Here is a 24,432-nt window from a genome sequence, read left to right on the forward strand (position 1 = left end):
TGCCTTAGTTCGTGGTGCCCTGGTGGTGGTAGTCTGCAGAGAACTGTTTCTCTGACTTATAGTCCTGTGGGACCCAGGAACTCAAACCCCACCTAGCCTCCACAGTCAGGCATCAAGGGGTGCATTGTGAGCTGCAGCAACAAAAAACAGGTCACCCGATGTGTGCAGAAACTCCTCTCTGGGAGATACTCATGATCAGGAGTGAGGCAGAGGGACAGTGCAAAGATGGCACCTGCTTAAAAAAAAAAAAAGTAAACAAAAAAGTAATAATAAATTTAAAAAAAATTAAAAAAATAAAAAAGAGGAAAAGAAAAGAAGATGATTCCCTCCAGCTTTAGCAAGGCTGAGAAAAAGCATGAAGATAGCCTCCAGGGGCTGGAGCAAAGAGACAGAGCCTACTGCGTGGGCGGGGGATAAGATGGCCCCTGCTGCCCTAGCAAGGCTGAGGGAGAGCGTCTCCCAGCCTCTGTCCCTGCAGAATATCCCAGCAGGCCCCTGCCTCTCAGTCTGATGCTTTAAAATTAGCGCTGAGCCTCTTTCACGTAAAGTCTGGGTCCTTTTCAAAGGTTGCTTCTGCTCTGGCCCCTGCAGCAGGTGAATCTGCAAAAGCCCTTTGAGAGTCATTTCTCAGTTTGGCACAGCCCTGTGGGTCTGGTGGATGAAAGCCCTGTTGGTTTTCAGAACTACATATTGTGGGGGCTCATCTATCATGTGAAAGCTTACAAGTTGGGGTGTCCAATCTTGGGATATGAACCCTTTGCTTCTGAGGGAGAAACTCCACGTTTTGAGTTCCCTCACAATTGTGGGTCGCCTTGCAGGGTCGGGAGTGTTTGCAGAGAATGTGTCTCGGCCTTTCCTACCTGCTTCAGTGTTTTGTTTTGTTTTCCTCATTTCCTGCATAGGAAGGAGTTGTTCTGTTCATTTTTAGGATTTTTTAAGAGGAAATTGTTCCACAGGTAGCTGTAGATTCAGGGTGTCTATGGAAGAAGGTGAGTTCAGGATCTTCCTACTTCACCATCTTAAACTGGCTCTTAAGTATTCTTATATGTACTAGTTTGGGTTCCTGAGAAGTGGACAAGAGGACAGGATTAGACATGCAACAGATTTATTGGGGGAGGCAGTTGGAGAAGGTGGGTAGAATCTTCAGAATAAAATGCAGATCAGACTCCTGTAGAGGAGAGACAGGAGAGTCATTGTGGCAGGAAAAATCTCAGACTGCAGCACAGTTTTTAAAAACTTTCAGGCAGGTCATTGGAGAGTCCTCAAGCTAAAATCCATCATTGAAAGAGTTCACCTTATCAGATAATTCCTTAGTAATCGCACCATGCTCTATTACTGGCTTAGAATAGCCCATATGTAGCTTAGCCTTGGTGTAAACTTGGTGGAGAATACAGAGGGATAACAGCCAGAGTCTTCATGTCTGTAACAGGACATAAGAGCAGCACATTTTCCCGACTGTCATATTATAAATAGATCTGTTTCCTCTAGGTTTGTTCCTATATGTCCAGATCCCTAATGTTATTTTTTGGACGACTGAACAAGGGATGTAGGCATTTTTAAGGCCCTTCATAAGTGTTTCCAAATGATGTACTCTCTAGGGGCAAAGCTGGAGGTGTTCATAAATATGTGGATGAAACGCACCTTATTATATACTTGTCATAGTTGGATGGTATCATTATTATTAATTTTAAACCTTCATGAGTTTGATATTCACAAAATGATATTCAGATTTGATTGCAAAGCTGTGTTTTCTGACTGCTTTTGACATTGCTTAGGGCCTAATGGAAATAGAAACTCAGTCCTCATGTCGGTAGCATGTGGGTCCAGGGTTTCCATCCTTTCATGATATAGTACTTGCCTTTCCCTGTTGCCCAGCTAGGCTTAATGCCAGCCCTGTTTTTCAGTTCCGCTGGTTCCTGTGCCTCCCATTCACTTGTTCATGCATTTGGTACTTGAGACAGTGGTAGGTGAGCATATGGAGGAGCTTGCCTTTGGAGGATTGCAAACAACAGCAACAGCAGGCCGGCTGGTGGGGAAGCAGCATCTTGTTTGTTAAAGTCAACCCTCTTCCCACTGAATCAGCCCCAGGCAGAGGGTCCACACAGCTGAGAATGTCAGAAAACATGGGGTGTCTCAGACCTTCACCAAGATTGGCATTTCAGGCAGAAAGGCAGCCTTTGCCTAGGGGATATCTCTGCCGAGTTTGATAGTTCTTGGTAATTAATCACCTGCTTCAGTGAAGGCATCAGGCTGTATCAGGAAGAGTGAAAAAGGACAGAACTTCACATGGGTATAGAGGAAAATAGAATTATTGTCAGCATAAGTGATACTACACTGCTGTATCCTCTCCAGAGGAAGGGGTCCCTACACATACAGAGAAAATCAAAGTGCTTCCCACAGCTTTGTCAGTAGCCTTAGAAGTAACCGTGGGCAAAGCTGTATCTTCATTTCCTTTACCGTAAAATGAAGCAGCTGAAAATGGGGTCCCTAAGAACCCCTCCACATTTAATATTCTGTGGACCCAATCACATCTTCCAGCTCCTTCACCTTGATGACTCTTTCTGACCCCCCCACACTTAGGGTCATTTGAATTATTTCTCCTAAATCTCTTCACTTAGTACATTTTTTTAATGTTTACTTTTATTTATTTTGAGAGACAGTTAGCAAGCAGGAGAAGGGTGGGGTCAGGCTGGGGGTGGGGGTGGACAGAATCCCAAGCCATCCGTGCAGAGCCCGATGCAGAGCTCGAACTCATAAGCTGTGAGATCATGACCTGAGCCAAAATCAAAAGTTAGGCACCCCACCTAGTACAGTTTTGATAAGTGTGTTAGTTGGCTTCCACGGCCATAACAAAATACCAGATATCCGGCGCTTTAAATTACAGATATTTATTTTTCATGGTACTGGAGGCTGAGAAGTCCAAAATCAAGGTGCTGGCAATGTCAGTGTCAATCTGAAGCTGTGTCCCTTAGTTTGTAGACAGCAGCTACAATGGTGGCCTCATTGTGGAGACAGAGGGAGTTCTGTTCTCTTTTCTTCTTAGAAAGCACTCATCCTACCAGATTAGGGCCCCACCCATATGCTCTTGTTTATCTTGGTTATATCTTAAAAATCCTATCTCCAAATGTGGTCACCTTTGGGGTTCAGGCCTTGGCAGGGAATTTGCAGGGCAGGGCATAATCAAATACATAGCAATAGGGTTGTGATCATTAAGGAAGCATCAGTCAGTTCTGGGAAGTGTGTCTAACCCACACCTCAAACACCATGCTTTTTCATGTTTCTTCAGTATGTTCCATTTCTCTACAATGTTTTTTTCCAAAGCTTTTCCTTTTCCTAACTTGTAAATTCCTGCTTATCTTTTAAAACTAAAAATCAAAAACAAAAACAACAAAACAAAACAAAAAGCAAAAAAACCAAAACCTCCTTTCTGAAATTCCCTCTTAAATTCTTCTCTGTTTAGGGTCTCCCACAGTCTGCCTGTATTTTCCTACATTAGTTTGTATATATTTTTATAGTAACACACATTTTCTTCTCTTGGGGATAATGCCATACCCTTGCTTTCTTTTCTCTTAAAGTATTTATGTTAATGCAAGTACTTACTACAACACTTGAGATAATGCTTCACTCGACTTTCTTCTAGAATAGAAGATTTTTTTTTTTTTTTTTTTTTTTTGGTTTGGGGATGAATAAGCCTGCATCTTATGACAAGAGACAGTGTCAAGCATTTAATGTAAACACATTAAGTTGAACACTTTTTTTGTGTATGCAAATCATTACCCCTAAAATAATTCACAATGACTAATGCCTGCATTTCTATATCTGGGTTTTCAGTTGTAGCTGAAACAGTAATCTGGACAAAATAGAGTAGTAGAGATTTTAGATTGTCTTGCTAGGATTTATGGTCTGTCAAACAATTTGGGTTTAGTGATATTTATTTGTTTATTTTTAAGAGAGTATTATTATTTTTTGTTATTTTTCTTTATTGACTATGGATCTATTCAGATTTTTAAAATATTTTTCAGGAGTGCCTGTGTGACTCAGTAGGTGAAGCATCTGACTTCTGCTTAGGTTGTGATCTCACAGTTCGTGGGTTTGAACCCCACATCAGGCTCTGTGTTGGCAGTGCAGAGCCTGCTTCAGATCCTCTGTCTCCCTCTCTCTCTGCCCCTCCCCAGCTCTCTCTCTCTCTCTCTCTCTCTCTCTCAAAATAAACATTTAAAAAAATAGAGGATCAATTTTACATTTAGTTGATTGTCTCCATTTTTTAAAAAGCTACTTCAGTTTCATATTTATCATTTCCTTCCTTTCCACATTTTTCAGATTCACTCTGTAGTTAATTTTTAACAGAATTTTCTATAGAATGTTTAATAGAACATGTGAGTCTGCATCACATGTGTGATCTTGCTTACCCTGCCTCCATCCCCACCACACCCTATATAGGACCTGGTAGAATCTGGGGTGGTGGGTGGTCATTAACCAGGAGGAAGCGGGCATTTGTTAAGGTACTGTTGTTACAGCACCCCATTAAGCCAGTAGAGAAGGAGAGCAATTTATTCAAACTTACCATTCACCATCTCAGATTTCCTTGGTGTTTATTTTGCATTTTATGGTAGAGTAATTTGCACAAGACTAACTTTACAAATTGGAAAAAATTGAGGTTGGGAAGGCTTAATTGATATTTGTAAGTTCTATCAGAAGTAAATAAAAAACAGAAAACCAATGAATCATTTGAGTAGTCATTTGAAGAATTTTATTGTGCACACACCCAAAAGATGGTTTGCAAACCAGGAACACTCAAACCACAATGTGAATGAGGGTCAGATGTATATTGTTCCAAAGTAACTAACATAGGGTGCAGGCAATGTTTATTCTTTACAGTGATTGGTTACAATGTTAGAATTGTCTTAAATGAAAGAGAATTGGTTAATGGTTACCTCATATGGATTTGGGGGAAGGATTTAATTTTCACCTTTGATTTGCTGAGGCATAAGCAAGAAGTGACCCAGGTCAAGTCAGCCTCATTTTTCTTACAAAATAAGCTAAATTAAGCTTTGCTTTATGCCTAACCTGGTTTTGTCTGTTTGGGGGAACTTTCAAGCCTGATCTCCATTTGTGTTTGGTTTTAACAGTTCACACAGTTAGAAAGTGATGGTGTATGGTTCAAACAATGTAAAAAAGCATGCACTGAAGATGAAAAAAAAATGGAAGCTAGGTATAACACAATGTTTTGGGGTAAGCTGGGAGAAGAATAAGAGACCAGCAATAAATCCAGACATAGAATAATTAGGAACAGAGTCCCAGGAAGTAGGCAGAGCTAGAAGGTCTAGGATAATTGCCTTGAACAAGGTTACAACTTTCAAAGCCCTATGAGGTAAGTACATGGGTCAGTATGAGGATAGAGTCTTGGAGTATTCCCCAGTTACTATGACACTGATTTAATAAATTGTTTACCAAAATTGACAGTTCACTGAATTGCCTTTGTAGATGACTTTGACTTCCATTTTGAAATACCCAGAGAGTAACAATGGGAAAACATAGACAAATATATATTTGTTAGATTGTACTGCTCAGATATGTTTACCTAAATGCGAGGTTAGAGATGAGTTCTTTACTTTGAGATCCTGAAATAGGCTGTCTAGAATGACATCATCCCTGCAACACAGGCAATATCTTCTTCAGAATTTTTGTGGTTCTAAACATAGGTGGCATATATACAGCAGAGAACAAATGGATTTCTAGATTCCACACATTGTACGCACACACACACACACACACGCACACACACACACGCACACACACACACACCAGTATCTTGGCCTGGTTCAGGAGTTTATTTCCCATATGCTCCATTCTCTGGCTTTCTAATGGTTCATTTTATGATATGATATTCTTTCACACATGAATGAATTGAAAAACATAAGTAGCAATCTTCCTGCTGTGAATTGACTTCTAACTCCCTGCTCCTTTCTTAATGTCCATGCAGTTGAGCCTTCATAAGCAAGTGCCAAGAAAGAGGCTTTCACTGGTTGGTATTTACACTCTGTCTGCATATCCACTCTACCCCACCCTCAAAGAAAACATTTGGACATAGTTCAGAGTTCTGAAAGAATATTTGCATTGTAGATTCACTTTTAACATTTGCAGTGAAAATAACAAGAGACAACTCATTCCCTAATGTTCCCATTACAGAGTATTTGTGTAAAATTAATTAGGAAAGAATTAATATTGTATATGCTCCACTTATAGACCCAAATATTTTCTTGGAATTGATTTGATGTCATGTAAATGTGAAAAAAGTTATGTTTTCTTTTTTCAGAATAGAGTCCACATGGTGAAAATATTCATTTCATTTTCATTTATTTGTATTAAAAAATGAGCTTTTACTTTTGTGCTTATAGATCTCTATGTACCCCTATCAAAAAATCTAGCCATGGTATTTCTTTATAAAGAAATAAAATACACATTTTATATATAGGAATCCCTAGATAGATCAGACATGGTCCCTGACCTCACTGAGGTTATAGTCTAATATGGAAGAAGGTTATTGAATACATATTTACAGGTAAGAATATTCATAATATGCCATGCAGCTTATATAAGTTACATTTTTAACTTAGTCGGTGACAGCATTGAGAACTTCTAGAAAAGATGACCTTAAAATTAAGACCTGACAGATGAGTAGTCTCTCCCTAGCTTCTCTAAAAGGAAGGATAGGTTATGCAGATCAGGCAAGTATAATTGTTAGTCCTGCAGGCAAGCACACTACCTACATGCCACCTTGACTAAAGAACGCTCATTTGTAAGACACCGTGTGCTTCAAGGTTTCCCTAACCCACTGCAATTAAGGCTGAAACAGCTGCCAAGTTGAGGTGGAAAGTCTACAGTGTGGCTTTCCTTCCTTCCCTACTTCCTTCCTTCCTTCCCTCCCTCTTTCCTTCCCTCCCTCCTTCCTTCCTTCCTTCATTCCCTCCCTCCTTCCTTCCTTCCCTCCCTCCTTCCTTCCCTCCCTCCTTCCTTCCTTCCCTCTTTCCCTCCTTCCTTCCTTCCTCCTCCCCTCCCTCCTTCCTTCCCCCCTCCTTCCTTCCCCCCTCCTTCCTTCCCTCCCTCCTTCCTTCCTTCCTTCCTTCCTGTCTTTCTTTTTCATTAGACATAATGTTAAGAGCAAATTATAATATTTCATTATTCATGAGAAGGATGAAATAAATTTATTGTAATAATGTAAGTCAGAAACCTTATTGCTTTCCTGTTACATGCACTGGTCAGTGGTTTCAGTTAAATTAAGCATTTGCCAAATTATGGAAACAGCCCAGGTGTCTATCAAGTGATGAATGGATAAAGAAAGATGTGGGATATATATACATATAGGATGGAATATTTACTCAGCCATAAAAAAGAATGAAGTCTTGCCGTTTGAAAAGGCATGGATGGAGCCACTGGAGAATATTATGCTAAATAAAATACGCCAGTCAGAGAAGGACAAATACCATATAATTTCATTCATATGTGGAATTTAAGAAATGAAACAGATGAACAGGGACACCTGGCTGGCTCAGTCAGAAGAACAAGTGACGCTTGATCTCAGGGTGGTGAGTTCAAGTCCCACATGGGGTATGGAGATTACTTTGAAAAAAAAACACCTTTAAAAAATACAAGCTAAGCAGAGAAATGAGACAGAGTACGAGAGAGAAAGAAAGAGAAAGAGAGAGAGAAAGACAGAGGCAAACCAAAAAACAGACTTAAATATAGAGAACAAACTCATGGTTACCAGAGGAGCGGGGAGGGGATGGCTAAAATAGGAGATGGGGATTAAGGAGTGCACTTGTGATAAGCATTGGGTGTTGAATCACTGTATGTTACACCTGAAACTAATACTACGCTGTATGTTAACTAACTGGAATTTAAATACAGATTGAAAAAATAAACACTTGCCAAAGATTTTATTTAAGTAAAAATGTGCAGTAAAATTGCAAATCACAGAATTTTGGGGCAGGTCGAAAGGATCATAGAAATGGGTATGGCAGGAGTGAGGGAGAAGAAGAGCCAGGAGGAGAGTATAGCAGGTATTGCCTTATAGGTGTTTGAGAAAGTTTCCTTGCCGGTCTGTTTATTATTAACTTATTTAAGTGCTCTTCACCAAATTTCAATATCGTCACTCTGCTTTGGGTGGGAAAAGGGTTTTTTTTTTTGACATCTAGATGATACTCTTACAAATCTCTAAGTAACCTTGGAGAATGAATAAGATGATAAACTTGAAGATGAAGGATGATCTCAATATTCAAAAATTAGGGAGAGGTTAATTACACAAAGAAGAAATCAGTGAGGTCACTATGAATTTGTATAATTTGTATCAATATCTATTAACAGGGCATTTAAAAGATGTCTGACAAAAGTTAGGACTCTTTGATTTCAGGTAGCTACTATCCAACTTATCCAAGTTTAAGCCATAAGAAAATGCATGGACTTCTCTACCTGAGAAGAAACTGGAAAGAAAAAAAAATAACACAGAATCCAAGCATGAGCTGAAGAAACTGGAGCCCCAGGAACTGAAGTGAGTATCTCAAAGATTTTTGTCTCCATCTATTTTTTTAAGTTTATTTATGTATTTTTGACAGAGGGAGAGCAAGAGCAGGGGAGGGGTAGAATGAGAGGGAGAGAGAGAATCCCAAGCAGGCTCTCCATTGTCAGCACAGAGCCTCATGTGGGCTCTCATGAACCGTGAGGTCATGACCTGAACTGAAGTCAAGAGTCAGAGGCTTAACTAACTGAGCCACCAGGCGACTCTGTCTCCATCTATTTCTTATCATTGTTTCTCTCTTACTGACTTCATCCTGCAGATCATCTTTCTCCTTATGCCAGAAAAGATGGCTACTGTCACCTCTAGAGTTCCACCCTCCTCCTGGTTAAATAATCCCAAAGAAAAGGGAAAACATTTTTCTTCAATCATGTAAGAGGGAAGGACTCATATTCCATACTGGGTCAGATACCTGAGGGCTGCATCATGAGTTCCAGAGAAATAGGATACATGCATTTAAAGGAATGGTTTTCAGGGGGGAAAAAAGCTACCAAAGTAGAGTGCATTAATAATAAGCAATATGAAGTACTTGGAAATCAGTGACTTTTTTCCCCCTTTAAGTAAATAAGCAGTATATCACAGTGCTGTTGAAGGGTGACTGTGCTGTTGTTCCTGTAGAGGGAGCTCAAATGATCCTCTGACTTCACCTCTGATACATTAAGACCCTAGATTAGACTTTTGACATTACAGACAATCCAAATGAATGGTTAGAAGGAAGTAATATTCAAGTAGGACAATACTCACGGGGGACACCAGAGATTAATGCAAAAAATGGAACAAAAGATATGAAAATTAAAAAGGAAATTTTAATAGACTATCTAAGAAACACTGTGAACCAAGATGAAGCCTTGAAACATTTGTGAGTTTCAAACAATGAAGTTATAATCACCATGTTATATAAAATTACAAGTGATTGTATCTACTTGTCTATAATTTATGACTTTAACATGACTAGTATGAAAATAAAACCAACAAAAACTCTTAGAACAATTTTAATTATAGAGTTGTAAAAGTACCAAATCAAACACCAGAACATTTGTTACAATTATACTGTTAAAGTATTGACCCTACATAATTAAGGGAGATGAATACAGGAATATAGCATTATCTTAATATTAATTTATTAATATATTAGAGAAAATCAATAGTTCATTGGTAAATAAACAAAGTAATTGATGGAATAATATGATGTGATCTATAAAGTCAATTTTCCTTTCTCACAAAATAGTAATTTTTCCCTTAGATTTCATTTATAAAAGGATAAATAAGGTTAATCTTAAACCAATAGCCAAAATAATACTTAGGGTAATAAAATATATCCTGGAATTTTAATGATTGGGGGAAAATAGGTTTCCTTTGCTAAATTTATTTTTTTAAAACCTCTTTTTTTTGTTAACAGGGCAAAGCATATATGCATGTTATATATTAACGTGTTTCAGGAGGTTTGCAAACTCCAGAAACTGAATGCAGTATTTGAAGGTACTCCATCACCAAAGAGACATTACTTTGGGGCACTTGGGTGGCTCAGTAGGTTAAGCATACCACTCTTGATTTTGGTTCAGGTCACCATCTCACCGTTTGTGAGATCGAGCCCCACGTCGGGCCTTGCACTGACAGTGCACAGCCTGCTTGGGATTCTTGTTCCTCGCTCTCTGCCCCTCTATTGCTGTTTCTTTCTCTCTCTGTCTCAAAATAAAGAAACTTTGAAAAAATAATAAAATAAAATAAAATAAAATGGAAAACTAAAGCAATAAGGGTTAGGATACTATCTTTAATAGCATTTTGGAAATTCTGACCATTTTAACAAAATGTAGAATTCATTCATGCACTCAGTCATTTGTCTGTTGAGTTGTGTATTTAATCATTCTGAATTCTGTTTTTGTACAGGAATTATGTTTTATGCTAGAAAATATGGGTGATAATACTCAAAAAATAATTACAGGTGACATTCTTCAAAGGATATTTAATTATTTTCAAATAGATTTTTGTTTGGTAAATTAATCAGGGATAAGTTCAATTAAAAAAAATTTCTATTTTTCTGCCTAATTAGTTTACAATGCAATGAAAACTATCCAGAATATCAATCACGTGAATTATCTAAGAATAATCCTCAACAAAAACTGAATAGCAGAATATGTGTTAAAATTGTTTCAGACTTTACAAGGGATTGAACAGAATACATGAAGAAGTGGAAAAAACTTGAATCTATCTGTAGCGGAATACCCAGCATCATTAGTATACACACACACACAACATGTATTTACATATGTATAAATATAATTATATATAGATATATATAATATATAATGTATATGTATGTATTAATTTGTAGAAACTTGAAAATCTCAGTCTTTGGAAGCCTTTGGAAATTAATAAAAGTATTACAAAAAATAGTCTTTTTAACAGAAATATTGAGGATTTTGTGAACAAAAAGACTAAAGATTGTTTTCCTATCAGCTGTAAAAACATACTATAAAGTGGAAATGATTTAGAAAATTGAGACATAATGCATGTAACCTAACTGATCAATAGAACAAAACAAATAGAACTTCAGCCTATTTGGAAGATACAGAAACATATATTAAAAAACAGACAAACAGGGTAGGATCTATCACAATCAGTGGGAATATTGATAGATAACCCAGTAAAGGATATTAAAAAAATTCTACAACTTAGGGGTGAGTTAGACATCAAGTTATATTGCTCTTTCATATTATGTATCAACAGTGTTTAATTAATAAAAAGTTTATATGTGAAAAAGATGACATCTGTGAAAACAAATACAGATAAACACACACACATTTGGGGACAATAATAGTAATTTATAATAGTTATGATGAAATTATTAGGAAACATATTTGGGTAGAAAGCTAAATGCTAAAAAAAAAACTTGTATTGACAGGAAACCACAGAAATGTAAAAATGTAAAAATTATGTCAAAGAAATAATGCCCAATTTGAAGCATCATAAAGTTTAATAAAAATTTTTCCAGTAGTGGAATAAACAAAGGATATTAATGGAAGAATTTCTAAATGGTCAATAAGCTTGTGAAATAGATAATAAACTTTATACTGATGCAAATGAAAACAACAATATGCCATTTCTTCCTTATTTAACTAACACCTGATAAATGACTGGAGATTTTATGGACAAACAGCCTCACTAACATGTTGCTGGTAGAAATGTGAATTGATTCCATCTCTCTAGAAATGAATCCCTTTGACAATGCAAATCATAAGACTTAAAATATTCTGATATTTGAACCACTATATCTCTGTCTAGTAATCTATCAGAGAACTGATCATATATATGAATAAATGTTTGATTTTAGTAACAGATATAGTATTTAAAAATTGAAATAACATGCATGTCTAGGAGGGAAATTGGCAAATAAATTATAATAGGCCTTATAGCAGAATGTTTTAAAACAATTAAAAATCTCATTTTGAAGCATTTAAAATAACAGGTCAGTGCGGGGCACCTGGTTGGCTCAGTTGGTGGAGTATGCAACACTTGATCTTGGGGTTGTGAGTGTAAGCTCCACGTTGGGCAAAGAGATTACTTAAAACACACACACACACACACACACACACACACAGGAGTTTAAATAAATTAATAAATAACAGGTCAATGTAAAACTTATATATGCATACATAATATGCAGATATATAGAATATATATGACTGTTTATTGGACACATTTATCAGAATGTCATCCATAGCTATATCTTAGTTTTTCAAATACAGATTTTTCTTCTCTACTTTTCACTTTTGTTTTTGTTTTATTTATTTATTTATTTATTTATTTATTTATTACTTTTCTTGTTGGTTTTAAACTTGAGACCTATTATTTTCTCAGTCTGTAGCATTTCCATGATGGATCTTCACTGTCTCTGGATACCTTGAACCTATGGGGCACCTGGGTGGTTCAGATGGTTAAGCCTCTGACTTTGGCCCAGGTCATAATCTCACAGTTTGTGAATTTGCACACTGCATGGGGCTTTCTGCTGTTAGCACAGAGCCCACTTTGGATCCCCAGTCTCCTTCTCTCTCTGCCCCTCCACTGCTTGCATACACTCTCTCTCTCAAAAATAAATAAACATTAAAAAAAACCCAGAAATCACATAGAAATGTTTGTTCAACATACACTCTCTCCTGACATAATAGCACACTTTCCGCTAGAAAAGGAACTTAAAAAACAAACAAACAAAAAAAACCACCTTTTTCCAGTCATCTTTCTCCTTCCTCTACCCATTTAAATGAGTTCTATCAGTGGGTATGATTTTTAGTGATATAATTTGGAATTTATAACATGGATGAATTATGTGAAAGAGAGGGAGAGATGATAACAGAGAAGCAGGAAGAAATAGGGATAGAAAAAGATCAGATCTGCATAGGTGGAAATTCAAGGAAAATTTTATATGTTGAATAACTGTCTAAGCAAGTGAGTGGCTTGAACAGTGTCGGATAGAGAGAGAATTTGAGTGTAAAAAAAATTATATGAAGGGGTGCCTGAGTGGCTCAGTCAGTTAAGTGGCCAACTTCGGCTCAGGTCATGATCTCATGTCTCAAAGGCTCGTGAGTTGTAGCCCCATGTTGGGCTCTGTGCTGACAGCTCAGAGCCTGGAGCCTGTTTCAGACTCTGTGTCTTCCTCTCTCTCTGCCCCTCCCTGCTCCCCCCTTTCTCTCTCTGTCTCAAAAATAAATAAACATGAAAAAAAATTTTTTTTAAGTATATGAAGAAGTGCTGCTTTGGGATGTAAATGGGATCTCCTTTGATATTCCCTAAGAGATGCAAGTAATATTTGCAACCTTTCTAATATTACTTTTATTTGCTGGACTCTATTTTTTTAAATTTTTTATTAAATTTTTTTAATGTTTATTTTTGAGAGAGACAGAGAATGAGCAGAGCAGGGGCAGAGAGTAAGGGAGACACAGAATCTAAAGCAGACCCCAGGCTCTGAGCTGTCAGCACAGAGCCCAACGCGGGGCTCGAACCCACAAACTGTGAGATCATGACCTGAGCTGAAGTCAGACGCTCAACCAAATGAGCCACCCAGACGCCCCAGCTGGACTCTATTTTTAACACAATACCATGTTGTGTATGTATTAGGACAAATGTGAAATTGGTTATTTATTAGGATTACAAATATTTATTTGAGGGAAATTTCTATATAGGTTAAAAATTTTTTTTTAATGTTTGTTTATTTTTGAAGGAGAGAGAGACAGAGGGTGAGTGGGGAGGGGCAGAGAGAGATGGAGACACAGAATCCAAAGCAGGTTCCTGGCTCAGAGCTGTCAGCACAGAGCCCAGCGCAGGGCTCGAACTCATGAACTGTGAGATCATGACCTGAGCTGAAGTCGGACATTTAACCAACTGAGCCACCCAGGTGACCCAAATTTCTATATAGATTAATTAAACTTTAAAAAAAACCCATGCTTTTGAGAGCAACATGCATGTATATTGTATTTGCAAATATATTTATGATTAGAGGGAAAGTACTGTGTAGAATAATTTTCAAGAAGCATTCCTTCAGTGGTGATCACCTCATCTATATTTTTTGTTATAGGGTTTTAGTAGGAATGTACGAATCTCAGCATTTTCTCTTCAACTTCATCTAAGGTCTTCTGTAATAATTGTATGAGGATCCCGGGGTGGGGGCGGGGGAGGAGGCGGGGGAAGATAACATATTCAAAAGCAATTAAGAGAATTGAATGACAGGACTTTTACAAAAGTGTCACTAAGATTTTAGGAAATGAACAAAGTACAGAAGATCTTCTGGATTTAGAAATAACAGAAGGCATTGTCATTCCTTGTCCTGTGGTCTAAGGAGAAATTATTGTAACCTGGGAATTGCCATAACTATAGCAGAGGGACCACCCAAAATGGGTCAAATACAGACTTCTAAACCTAGATCCAGCAGGGAGGGAGCCAAGACTATAAATACCATGATCTCCATCTCTTCCCACCTTCTCATCACCAGCCGGGTCCTCACATTGGATGTGTCCAGTGGGACTCCAGAGGGCAAGGAGGCCTCGTCGGTACAATCCACATATGCCAGGCCTGAAGGATGAGCAGATCAGGCAGAGAACTGATCTCGAGGAGCAATGAACATCCAGAACATTTGAAATCATTATCTGTTAGATAATTCATTATCTCTGTGTGTGAAATTGACTTCACAACATGCACACAAAGTATATAAAGTGTAAGAATAATGTGACTACAAAGATAATGATGGGGCCTTGTGTCTCTAAATAATCATCAGTTTCTCCTTTTAGAGTCTGAACTACTGGATGTATTGCCACCTACTCTGAATAAGAGTATTTGAGCTCTGGGGAATTAAAGAACAATCTTCTTCTTTTCACTTTTTTTACACTTCAATTTATTTTATGTTTATCATCTTCCCAAAGTGCTGCATTAAATCAAAAGGTGTGTTTTTGGAGTAACCTCGAAGTATATTCAGATTCCAGGTCCACCATTACTCAAGATGTAGTGATTATTTAACTTTCTTAGCTTCTACAAAAAAAAAAAAAAGTCTCATCTTTGTAAAGAAGAATTTTAATACAACTTTCAAAAGTAATTTTTGAATATTCCATAAGATAATTTGCACAGTGTACATGTCACTCTCCTGCCACACGATACTAACAAAATGTTAGTTTGAGGCTCAACCCAAAGGTCTAAAAAACTTCCGTCTTTTCCCGAAGTAGTGGACTCATTATTTCACTTTAGAGAGACTAAGAATATTCTCTGGCTGTGATAGCACTAGAGATTTAATTTAAAAAAAAAAAAAAAAAAAAGCCTTGCATGCATGAACATCTTTAGCTTAAATGGAGGAGGTTTGCATGCTGGTGTGTATACATATGTGTGTAAGTCAGTCTGTATATGGTCGATGGTCTGGTTGGTAGAGAGGAAAGGAAACAAGACATCAGGGATATAAAACTTTCACCATGCTTAATAAAGTGGAATGAATAGAACAAAGACGATTGCTAAGTGGATAAAGCTCTGAACTTTTACCACCGGAACTGTAATTCAAGTTCAGTGTGATGCCTGACTGCCATGCCTGGGACTCTGGTTGAGGCACTATCCATGCCACCCATGAAGGATGTTGGAATTGGCTGCCTAAGCATAAACAGGACACATTTATTTTCTTAGCCCAGGGCCTAGAATTTGAAATTTTGTAAAACAACACAACAAAAATTAAAAATAAATTCTCAGGGATGGAGTCTGTGAATTAGGAGCATATTTCTGACAGAGGCCATCATCACCAACCAGTGCATGGTTGACTTTACATCTGCCTTGACAATTTTTCTGTCAGTTGAATTAGAGATATTTAGGGTACATGCAAATACAGTTGCATTCACTTCACTAGAAGCACTCTCGTGTGCCTAGAGGGACCTTCCGAAATGTCTGTTTATGATATACCACTCCAAGCATACAAAGTTTTCAAATGTTGAGTTGTGATCAGCTATAAAAATCATGAATGTTAATAACTCAAAAGATATCTCTGTAAAAACAGGGTGGCATTCTTCCCCCCACACACACACACACCCTCGCCACATTGCCAGGTTATCATAACGCAACATAATATCACATGATGATAATTGTCTGATGATTCTTCTATGTATAAAAAAGGAGTCAGAGGTGAATACCTTTTAATGAAAAGCATATCTCTGCGTGCAGGGTTAGGGACATTGAATGATAGGCCCCTTATGAAACACTTGGCATATAACAGAGAAACAACAAATAATAGTTACTTCTGAAATAGGTTTCCCATTGCTGACCACCTCGACTGTGTCCTGCAGTGACATGTGAGCCTTTGCTCTCCTTCATTTTCTTTAATACAAACAAGGACAGTAGTTTCTGTTGCACATGGATACTAAGGAATTTGACTGAAAGGATGTCAAGTACCTAGTATAGTGTCTTGCCTGTAGTAGTATTCAATATATTTAAAAAAAAATCCTCAATATGCCATAAAGCTGACTTTTTAAATAAAATATGAGTCAGTTAATGAGCTATTGGTATAAATATATACAGATGTCGCTCCAAGTTACAGACACCGATCTGAGAATACTTGATTCCGAAAGTGTTGCTTGTCATCAACAATTTATTTAAGGAGCCATTAATTCCTATTAAAATTAATCTAAAACTGACAGTGAGTCTATTCCTGGAAAAATAAGTCCAGCAGCATTGTGGTGATATTGATGCTATGCATTCATATTTACATACTGTAGATAAGTGGCAATTTTGTTGCTACATTAACATTTAAAAAAATTCCCGGAGCAGCCAGGCCCTTAATAGCAACTGCAACACCAGCCAGTTTTCAGTTGTTCTGAAAGCAGCACTAATTGAAATTGTTCACATCATTCATGGGTTGTGTCAAATGCCATCTCCTACATGGCTTGCACCTGGGAGGGGCACTGATTTTGTGTACAATTTCATAATAACATATTTAATGCAAAATATTAGTCACAATGTCATACCAACACTGTTTTATACCAATAACAATGAAAGCATATCTTTTAATAGACTTTAGCAGGTTCTGACATTGTATTAAAACTTTTTAATGTCTATTTATTTTTGAGAGAGAGAGAGAGAGAGAGAGAGCAAGCGGGGGAGGGGCACAGAGAGAGGGAGACACAGAATCTGAAGTAGGCTATGAGCTCTGTCAGCATGGAGCTGGACGCAGGGCTCGAACCCACTGACCGCAAGATCATGACCTGGGCTGAAGTCACTTAACTGACTGAGCCACCCAGGTGCCCCTGACATTGTATTAAGTACTGCCCCCCAAAATAAGTTTGTATGCGTATCAAAACTGGGTATATAATGCCTTATATTTTATAAGAAAATTCTTACCTTAAAAGAGAGGATTAGAAAATAAATAAGTCAGGGGGATTAATGTACAGCTTGCTGAGTATAGTTCATAGTGTTTGAAAGTTGCTGAGAGTGTAGATCATGCAAGTTTTCATCACAAGAAAGAAAATATTTTTGTAACTGTATAAAGTGGTAGATGTTATTAACTAGACTTATTATGGCGATCATTTTACCATGGATACAAATATCGTATCATGATGTTATATACCTAAAATATAATGTTATATGTGAATTATAACTCTGTTTAAAACTAGCAGAGAGAGTGGAGAGAAGAGTGTGGCCCTGTGCCTGAAAAATCATCTGGACCAAAGTACAATCTAATATAAAACCATAGGTATGATATGATATATTATGCAATGTAATGTATTTCCTTGATATCTAAAATAGATCAATGTAGTAATTCAGTGGCTCCCAAACTGTATTTTCTTTTTAAGAAGAAAAAACCATCTTTAATTATGAGACTGTATTTGAAATGCTATTTCTCTACTTTCTCCTTCCCCACCCCACTTATTAGGGGACTTCAGACTGCAGCTAGGCCGTCGTGGACAAGCTGACTTCGAATCAAAACTAAACCACACTAAACTAAAATTACACAAAGCATGAGATTGAGATAAGGGGATGACAAGTATCCAGCTGCAATCTGCTAAATAACATGATGATAAATATGGGCTCTATCGCTCCAATAACAATGCTGCAGACTTACCAGATCAGAAGCTTTTTGGATCCATCTGAATAAGAGGAGTACCTGATAGACTTTTCACCTATGGAAGGGTAAAGAACAAAATTATGTGGGTGTTTTCTTTAACTGTAGGTAAGTCTCACGCCTTCCATCTTGAAGGCTCAGGATTCCAGCTTTAATTTAATACAATGTAGATCACGCCCAGGAGTACTGATTACAGTAGAAGGGCTCACGAAAGCCTATGTGCAAATGAAAAGGACAAAAGAAATGACTGTTTAAGTACCTAGAGAAGTGACTTTCACATTTGCCCTAACAGCAATATAATCAAGTTAGACAGAAGCCAGGTTCTCAGAACTTGGCTTGAAGAGGTTTGTGATGTGAGCTGAATGTGCAGCCGTGTCAGGGACCTTTAATGAGATGCTTCTATCCCAATGGAGTTTTAACTCTTGGCCAGGCAAACTTGTCCTTTACTCTCTCCCTCCGGGACAGCATTTGAATTGACAGTGTCCTCTTGTTCTTCTACACTGATTTTTTTTTTTTTTCCAGACTTACAGGTATCTTATTTGGTACATTTGTTGAGTGGATATTGGAGATCTGTTTGGGAGTGCTCTCTTATGTGCATCTATAGTTAGTGTTTAATCTCTGTGATGTAAGCACTTAGACCTTCTTTCTTTTTTTTTTTAATTTTTTTTTTTAACGTTTATTATTTTTTTTTGAGACAGAGAGAGACAGAGCATGAACGGGGGAGGGTCAGAGAGAGGGAGACACAGAATCTGAAACAGGCTCCAGGCTCTGAGCTGTCAGCACAGAGCCCAACGCGGGGCTCAAACTCACGGACCGCGAGATCGTGACCTGGCTGAAGTCGGACGCTTAACCGACTGAGCCACCCAGGCGCCCCAGCACTTAGACCTTCTTAAGAGAAAAAGGCGAAATGGTGAACCAATGGCAAATCAGACCAGGTCTTTTTTTTTTTTTTTAATGTTTATTTTTGAGAGAGAGAGAGAGAGTCAGAGTCCGAGCAGGGGAGGGGCAGAGAAAGAGGAAGACGGAATCTGAAGCAGGCCCCATGCTCTGAGCTGTCAGCACAGAGCCCAACATGGGGCTCTTAACTCACAAACCTTAGAGCTGTGAGATCATGACCTGAGCTGAAATCAGCCGCTTAACCAACTGAGCCACCCTGGAGCCACAGACCAGATATTTTTCTTGGAGGCAAAGCGTATCATGGAAAACCATGGATTTAGTGAAACTTACCTAGGTGTTAACCCTTAGTCCTCATGAATTAACACTATGATCTTGAGTAATATGTCAAATAGCTCTGAGTCAATTTCAAGTGTATTTACCTCATGTAATGATCATTGATACAAAGTGCCTGGAACCAAGTAGGTATTCCTTCTCCATTTATGTTTCTTTTGTTCTTTCATCTTACCCTTAGGACACTTAAAACTGGCAAGATTAACTCACATGCATATTTTGAGAATTACATGATTCTCTTGCAAAGAAGTCCATCAAGCAGCACAAACAATATCAAATGACATCTGAGTCATTTTCTCTCTCCTTAAAACTTTACTATATAACAACTAGTGGATTTCCAGGTCATCATATTTTTGGTGCCATATTTTCTTTTTCATCACAGGTCCTTCTTCCCCTATTTATAAATTTTGTTCTCTAAATTGTTTTATCTTTCTTTCCTTGAGATAAATATGCTGAAAATTCACTCTTCTCCAATGAAGTTTTATTTTTATTTTTTTTTTAAGTTTATTTATTTTGAGGTGGGGTGGAGAGAGACAGTATGAGTGCAGGAAGGGCAGAGACAGAGGGAGAGAGAGAATCCCAAGCAGGCTCCATGCTATTAGTGTAGAGCATGACTTGGGGCTTGAATGCATGAAACCGTGAGGTCCTGACTGGAGCTGAAATCAAGAGTCAGATTGAGCCACCCAGGTGACCCATCCAATGAAGTTTTAAAAGATACCCTTATCTTGTGCTTGCCAGAAAATTAAAGTAAAATATTAGCAGAGTGCCTCATTTATTCATTAAACTTAAAACCAGTGACTTCGTGGCTGAACAGGTGTTTAATTATAGTGATAACTTCCATTATTTACTATTCACTGCTGATGTGTGTTTTGTTCAGTTTGTAACTAGTGTTTCTTCTAATTCACAGCTGACAGCAAGGAGAGAAAGCAGAAACTTCCTTTGTCTTTATCATAATGCTGGTGAGGAGGAAGAGGGGAAGAATCAAGAGTGCTTCAACCTTTGCATGGAAATCACATATGTAACATGAAAGTATTTCTCTGCTAATGATTATCTATTAATTTGGGGGAGAGTTAGGAGGACTATATGTTTTGAATCCCCAATAACTGCCAGGCATAATAGCAGGCATTTTGCCTAACGAAAAAGAACTAACATTTGCTAAATGTCTCTAGATACTAGAAACCAGGCTCCTTTCTATATATACATTTCATTGAATCCACTAATCCTCAGAATGTGAAACCTTCTTTTTGGCAAGTGAAGAAATAATTTCCAAAGGTTTGCAGACAAAGCGAGTAAGTAGAAGAGGCAGGGATTAAACAGGTCTGAACAATCACCACATTTTACTCTTTCAAAAATACCAAGTTAGTACAACCAGGAAAGTAAAAATCCTATTAACAACTAGGGGATCATCGATACAGCACTTCTTAGAGTTATTATATTATTAACATTTTTTTCAAATGCAGTTTCTATATTGAAGGGAATGTAATATGCAAATATTTTAAAGGGTCTTACAGGTAATTAAAAATATCAAAGACATTAAAAAGCATCCCAGGTATTTTTGTTTTCATTCCAAAATTTTCCAACAAACCTTTTTTTTTTCTTTTTTAAGCCTAAGGTAAATTTCAGAACAACCATTATCAACATTATTTAAATCTCTTAATAGATGGAGACTAAAGTATTAAAGTTGCATCACTATGGATGAAGAGCTTCATTCTCTTAGAATGGTTGTCTTGTCAATTCTCTGAATTTATTTCATAATTGCTGATACACATCTTCTTACATAATCCTGTCACTTAAGAGAATGGCTGGAGGCCTACCCATTTCTCATCCAGGTTTTTTCAAATCTCTCCTCTCTCATCTGATCTCATAGTTTCTCTGCTGTTTTTGTCTGGTGACCATCCTCACTAAATACATTAGGTTCTAGACTTTTTTTTTTTTTTTTTAATATCAAAGCCATTTCTCCTGGTATGTTCTAAGCATATTGAGGGAAAGGACAAAATGTTATCATTTTTTTCTGTTATTTACAATACCCATTAACAGGCAGATACCAAAAGAGATACATGACAGTCAAGAACTATGGATTAGATTTAAGATCAAATGTATAGGTTTGTGATCAAATCCTTTTGTGTCACTTACTTAGCTGTGCAAACTTAGGCAAATTAATTAACTCTCATTTATAAAATGGAAACCCAAAAGCTTTACAGGTTTTTTCATGAAACTTTATAAAGTTGTCTCACAGCCCTTATTTTCAAAGAATAGCCAGCGGTTATTGGAAATATACCAATAGTGTACATTGAATAAGTTACTTAGCCTTGTTAAGGCATAGTTTTCTTGTCCACAAAATGAATATGAAAATAATTGTTATCTCACAGGACTATAATGGCTATTGAATAAGGTGATATAACTACATTTCTTAGCAGAGTGTTTCCATAAACGTTCAACTATTTCAACAGTTTGACCACGTGCCCCAAAATGACACCTGACATTCCGTCTTCTTAAATCCAGTCTACTTCCTCAGTCCCTGCGTGCTTTGCTTATCCTGGAAGAAGTCTAGAACTTCAAGTAGAAGAGAAGAGGACAGAAGTTGTCTGCTAGAACAAGAACAAATGGCTAAACTAGAATGGAGGATGAAGGGTCCGAGAGTTGAATAACTGCCCTTATATTGTTAAGTGATAAGAGATACTCATGTGAAATCATATTGTCAAACAGGAAACAAATAATAAAAGGAATGTTATGAGTCTTTTGAAATGCGGCAAAAGGAGCGATGGTTAAAATTTTAACAAGTGAGAGTCATTAGTTAAACAAATCCTGACAGCTTCACAGTCACAGACACCTAACAAAGGCTTGATTTGTGAGACACCCTTAATAGTCCCTTTGCATTTCCCTCAAACATTCCGTTTTGTTCCTCTACTGTGGACCCTAAAGTGTCATTCCCTATTTCTCTCTGCTAACCATATATGTTTAAAAAGTATAGCTAACGTTTCCCTTCATCAATGATCAGAAGAGAGATTCTCTCCTGCATCTTGCTGTATTGATCCTCTTTAAAAGGAGGGACATTGCTGACAAAAATGAATCAATTGATGCCTTTAAGCTTTCAGAATGAAGACTTCCTTTCTTAGGTTTTGCCATTTTCTCTCAAATGATAAAACAGCAGTTGGTTCTCTTTGCCCCACTCTAAATAAGACTAAAAGGTTATGGATTATGCCATACATAATTTATAGTACTTAAGACAAAGGCGACCTGATAGAAATACACTTTAATGAACACCTACCAAATGCGAGGCTATATGGTATTTAATTTACATGTAATTCTCTTGTAATTCTCATAACGGTATAATGGGGTAGGAAATATTAACCTTATTTTGCAGTCAAGGAAACCAAGGTCAGAAGTTTGAAAATAAATGACAATAAAAATCCCTCATGGAACAATACATGTAAAAGTGCTTGAGAGAGAAATGGAATGAGAAATGTATTCCATTTATTCACTTTCTAGCAGGGAAAAATATTATTATTACTAATAGTTCATGTTATATTCATACTTCAAATTTATTTTGAGTCTTATTATATTTTCATTTCATTTCAATTTTAATATGAACTGAATAATAGAACTTTTAGTTACAATTTTCTTACTGAATTACTTCAATCCCCCCCTCCCCCTGCCATAGAAGCATATCCCAAATTTTACAGAGCAGTTGGTTGGCGAAGAAAACCATATTTTTTTGATAGAGAAATGTACTTTATACAGAACTGGCCAAGAGTAAATCCCCTTTTACATTAGCTAAGTATAAACATGTGCATTGACTCAAAAATAAATGTCTGTTATTTTAGATATATTTGTTAATGGACAGTCGTCTTAGGCAGTAGCAGAAACAATAAACCTAATACTTTTGAAATCTCTATGGAAAATTGCCATAATAGAGAGCTGGTGTGGAGAAAGAAAAAGCGTGTGCAAAACTGATTTCATTGAATTTTCAGTATTCTCCCCTATAAAGAAATATAATATATTTATTCATTTATATATTTATTTATCTCCGATGAGCTCACTGTGAAGCACAAATATTTCTCTAACCAGAGGTTTTATAGGAGAGTATTTTTTGTTTGTTTGTTTTGCCACCTGTCAACCATTTTTCTCCTTCCAGTGGATCAAACTTTTGAAATCTCAGCAACTTTTGAAAGGAAATCAGAGTCTCTGGATGGAGCCATCATATTGTTCTCTGGCCACTGGTGCGTGGTTAGTGATGTAGGGAGAAGAATGAAGATGTGGAACCCAGAGATATTTTCTCTCTGTTCAAGGCCCCAGAGTCCACCTTCCTTGAAAGGGAACCCAGGGTCCATTCTTCCTGAGTACTATCTGAACATGCTGCATAGGTGACTGAAGGCTAAAAAAAGTTTGATGGGAGAGTGAGTGTGTGTGTCAGAGGGAATTAATTCCTAGTACTGTTTAAATTGAGGTAATTTTACTGAACTTTTGTGAGAGCCATAACCACAGAAGAGTGAATTTCCATGCACATTTTTTATGGCAAATCTATCCACAAATCAACCATATCCTTTAAAAATAAGGAATTGACAACATTATTTTCACGTGTTTAAAAAAAAAAGGTTTGAATAGACATTTTATAAGAGTATACTGACTGAAAACACCTATGGAAATATTCTACCTCTAAGCAATCAAATAAATACAAATCTGGCTTCAGTGTTAGAGAAAATGAGCAAATACAAAAATTAGAATATTTAATATGAGAATGGTTATAGTATGTGGACAGTTTTACCCTGATGGTGAGGCAAAAATTGAGGTAACCTTTTCAGAAAATGTCACAAAATACATTACACTCTTAGGTATGTCTTGATCTTATTTCTGGAAAGAAATCCTGAGAAGTCAACAAACAAACCAAAAAATCAAAACCAGCTAAAAGTTAAAATATGCACATTAATATCCATATTGTATAGCCTTCTTGAAAATTTTGAACACTCAAAAATGGCACTTACGATTGAAAGAAGAATGGACAAATAAAATATGGCACACTTTACATGAAGAAATAGTATGCAAGGATTAACTTTGCCTT

General features: G+C 37.1%; 1 long non-coding RNA gene across 1 annotated transcript in view; it reads left to right on the forward strand.

Annotated features, from left to right (window-relative positions):
* Positions 1–22,734, forward strand: part of LOC131499526 (uncharacterized) — a 104,273-nt gene extending 81,539 nt beyond the window's left edge. Inside the window, exons 2-4 of the long non-coding RNA XR_009255926.1 lie at positions 8,411–8,548; positions 17,958–18,214; positions 20,281–22,734. This is a non-coding gene — a long non-coding RNA (uncharacterized LOC131499526). The remainder of the gene's footprint in view (positions 1–8,410; positions 8,549–17,957; positions 18,215–20,280) is intronic.
* The last annotated feature ends 1,698 nt before the right edge of the window (positions 22,735–24,432 follow it).

The sequence above is a fragment of the Neofelis nebulosa genome, chromosome 17 (assembly GCF_028018385.1).
Source record: "Neofelis nebulosa isolate mNeoNeb1 chromosome 17, mNeoNeb1.pri, whole genome shotgun sequence".
Taxonomy (NCBI): Eukaryota; Metazoa; Chordata; class Mammalia; order Carnivora; family Felidae; genus Neofelis; species Neofelis nebulosa.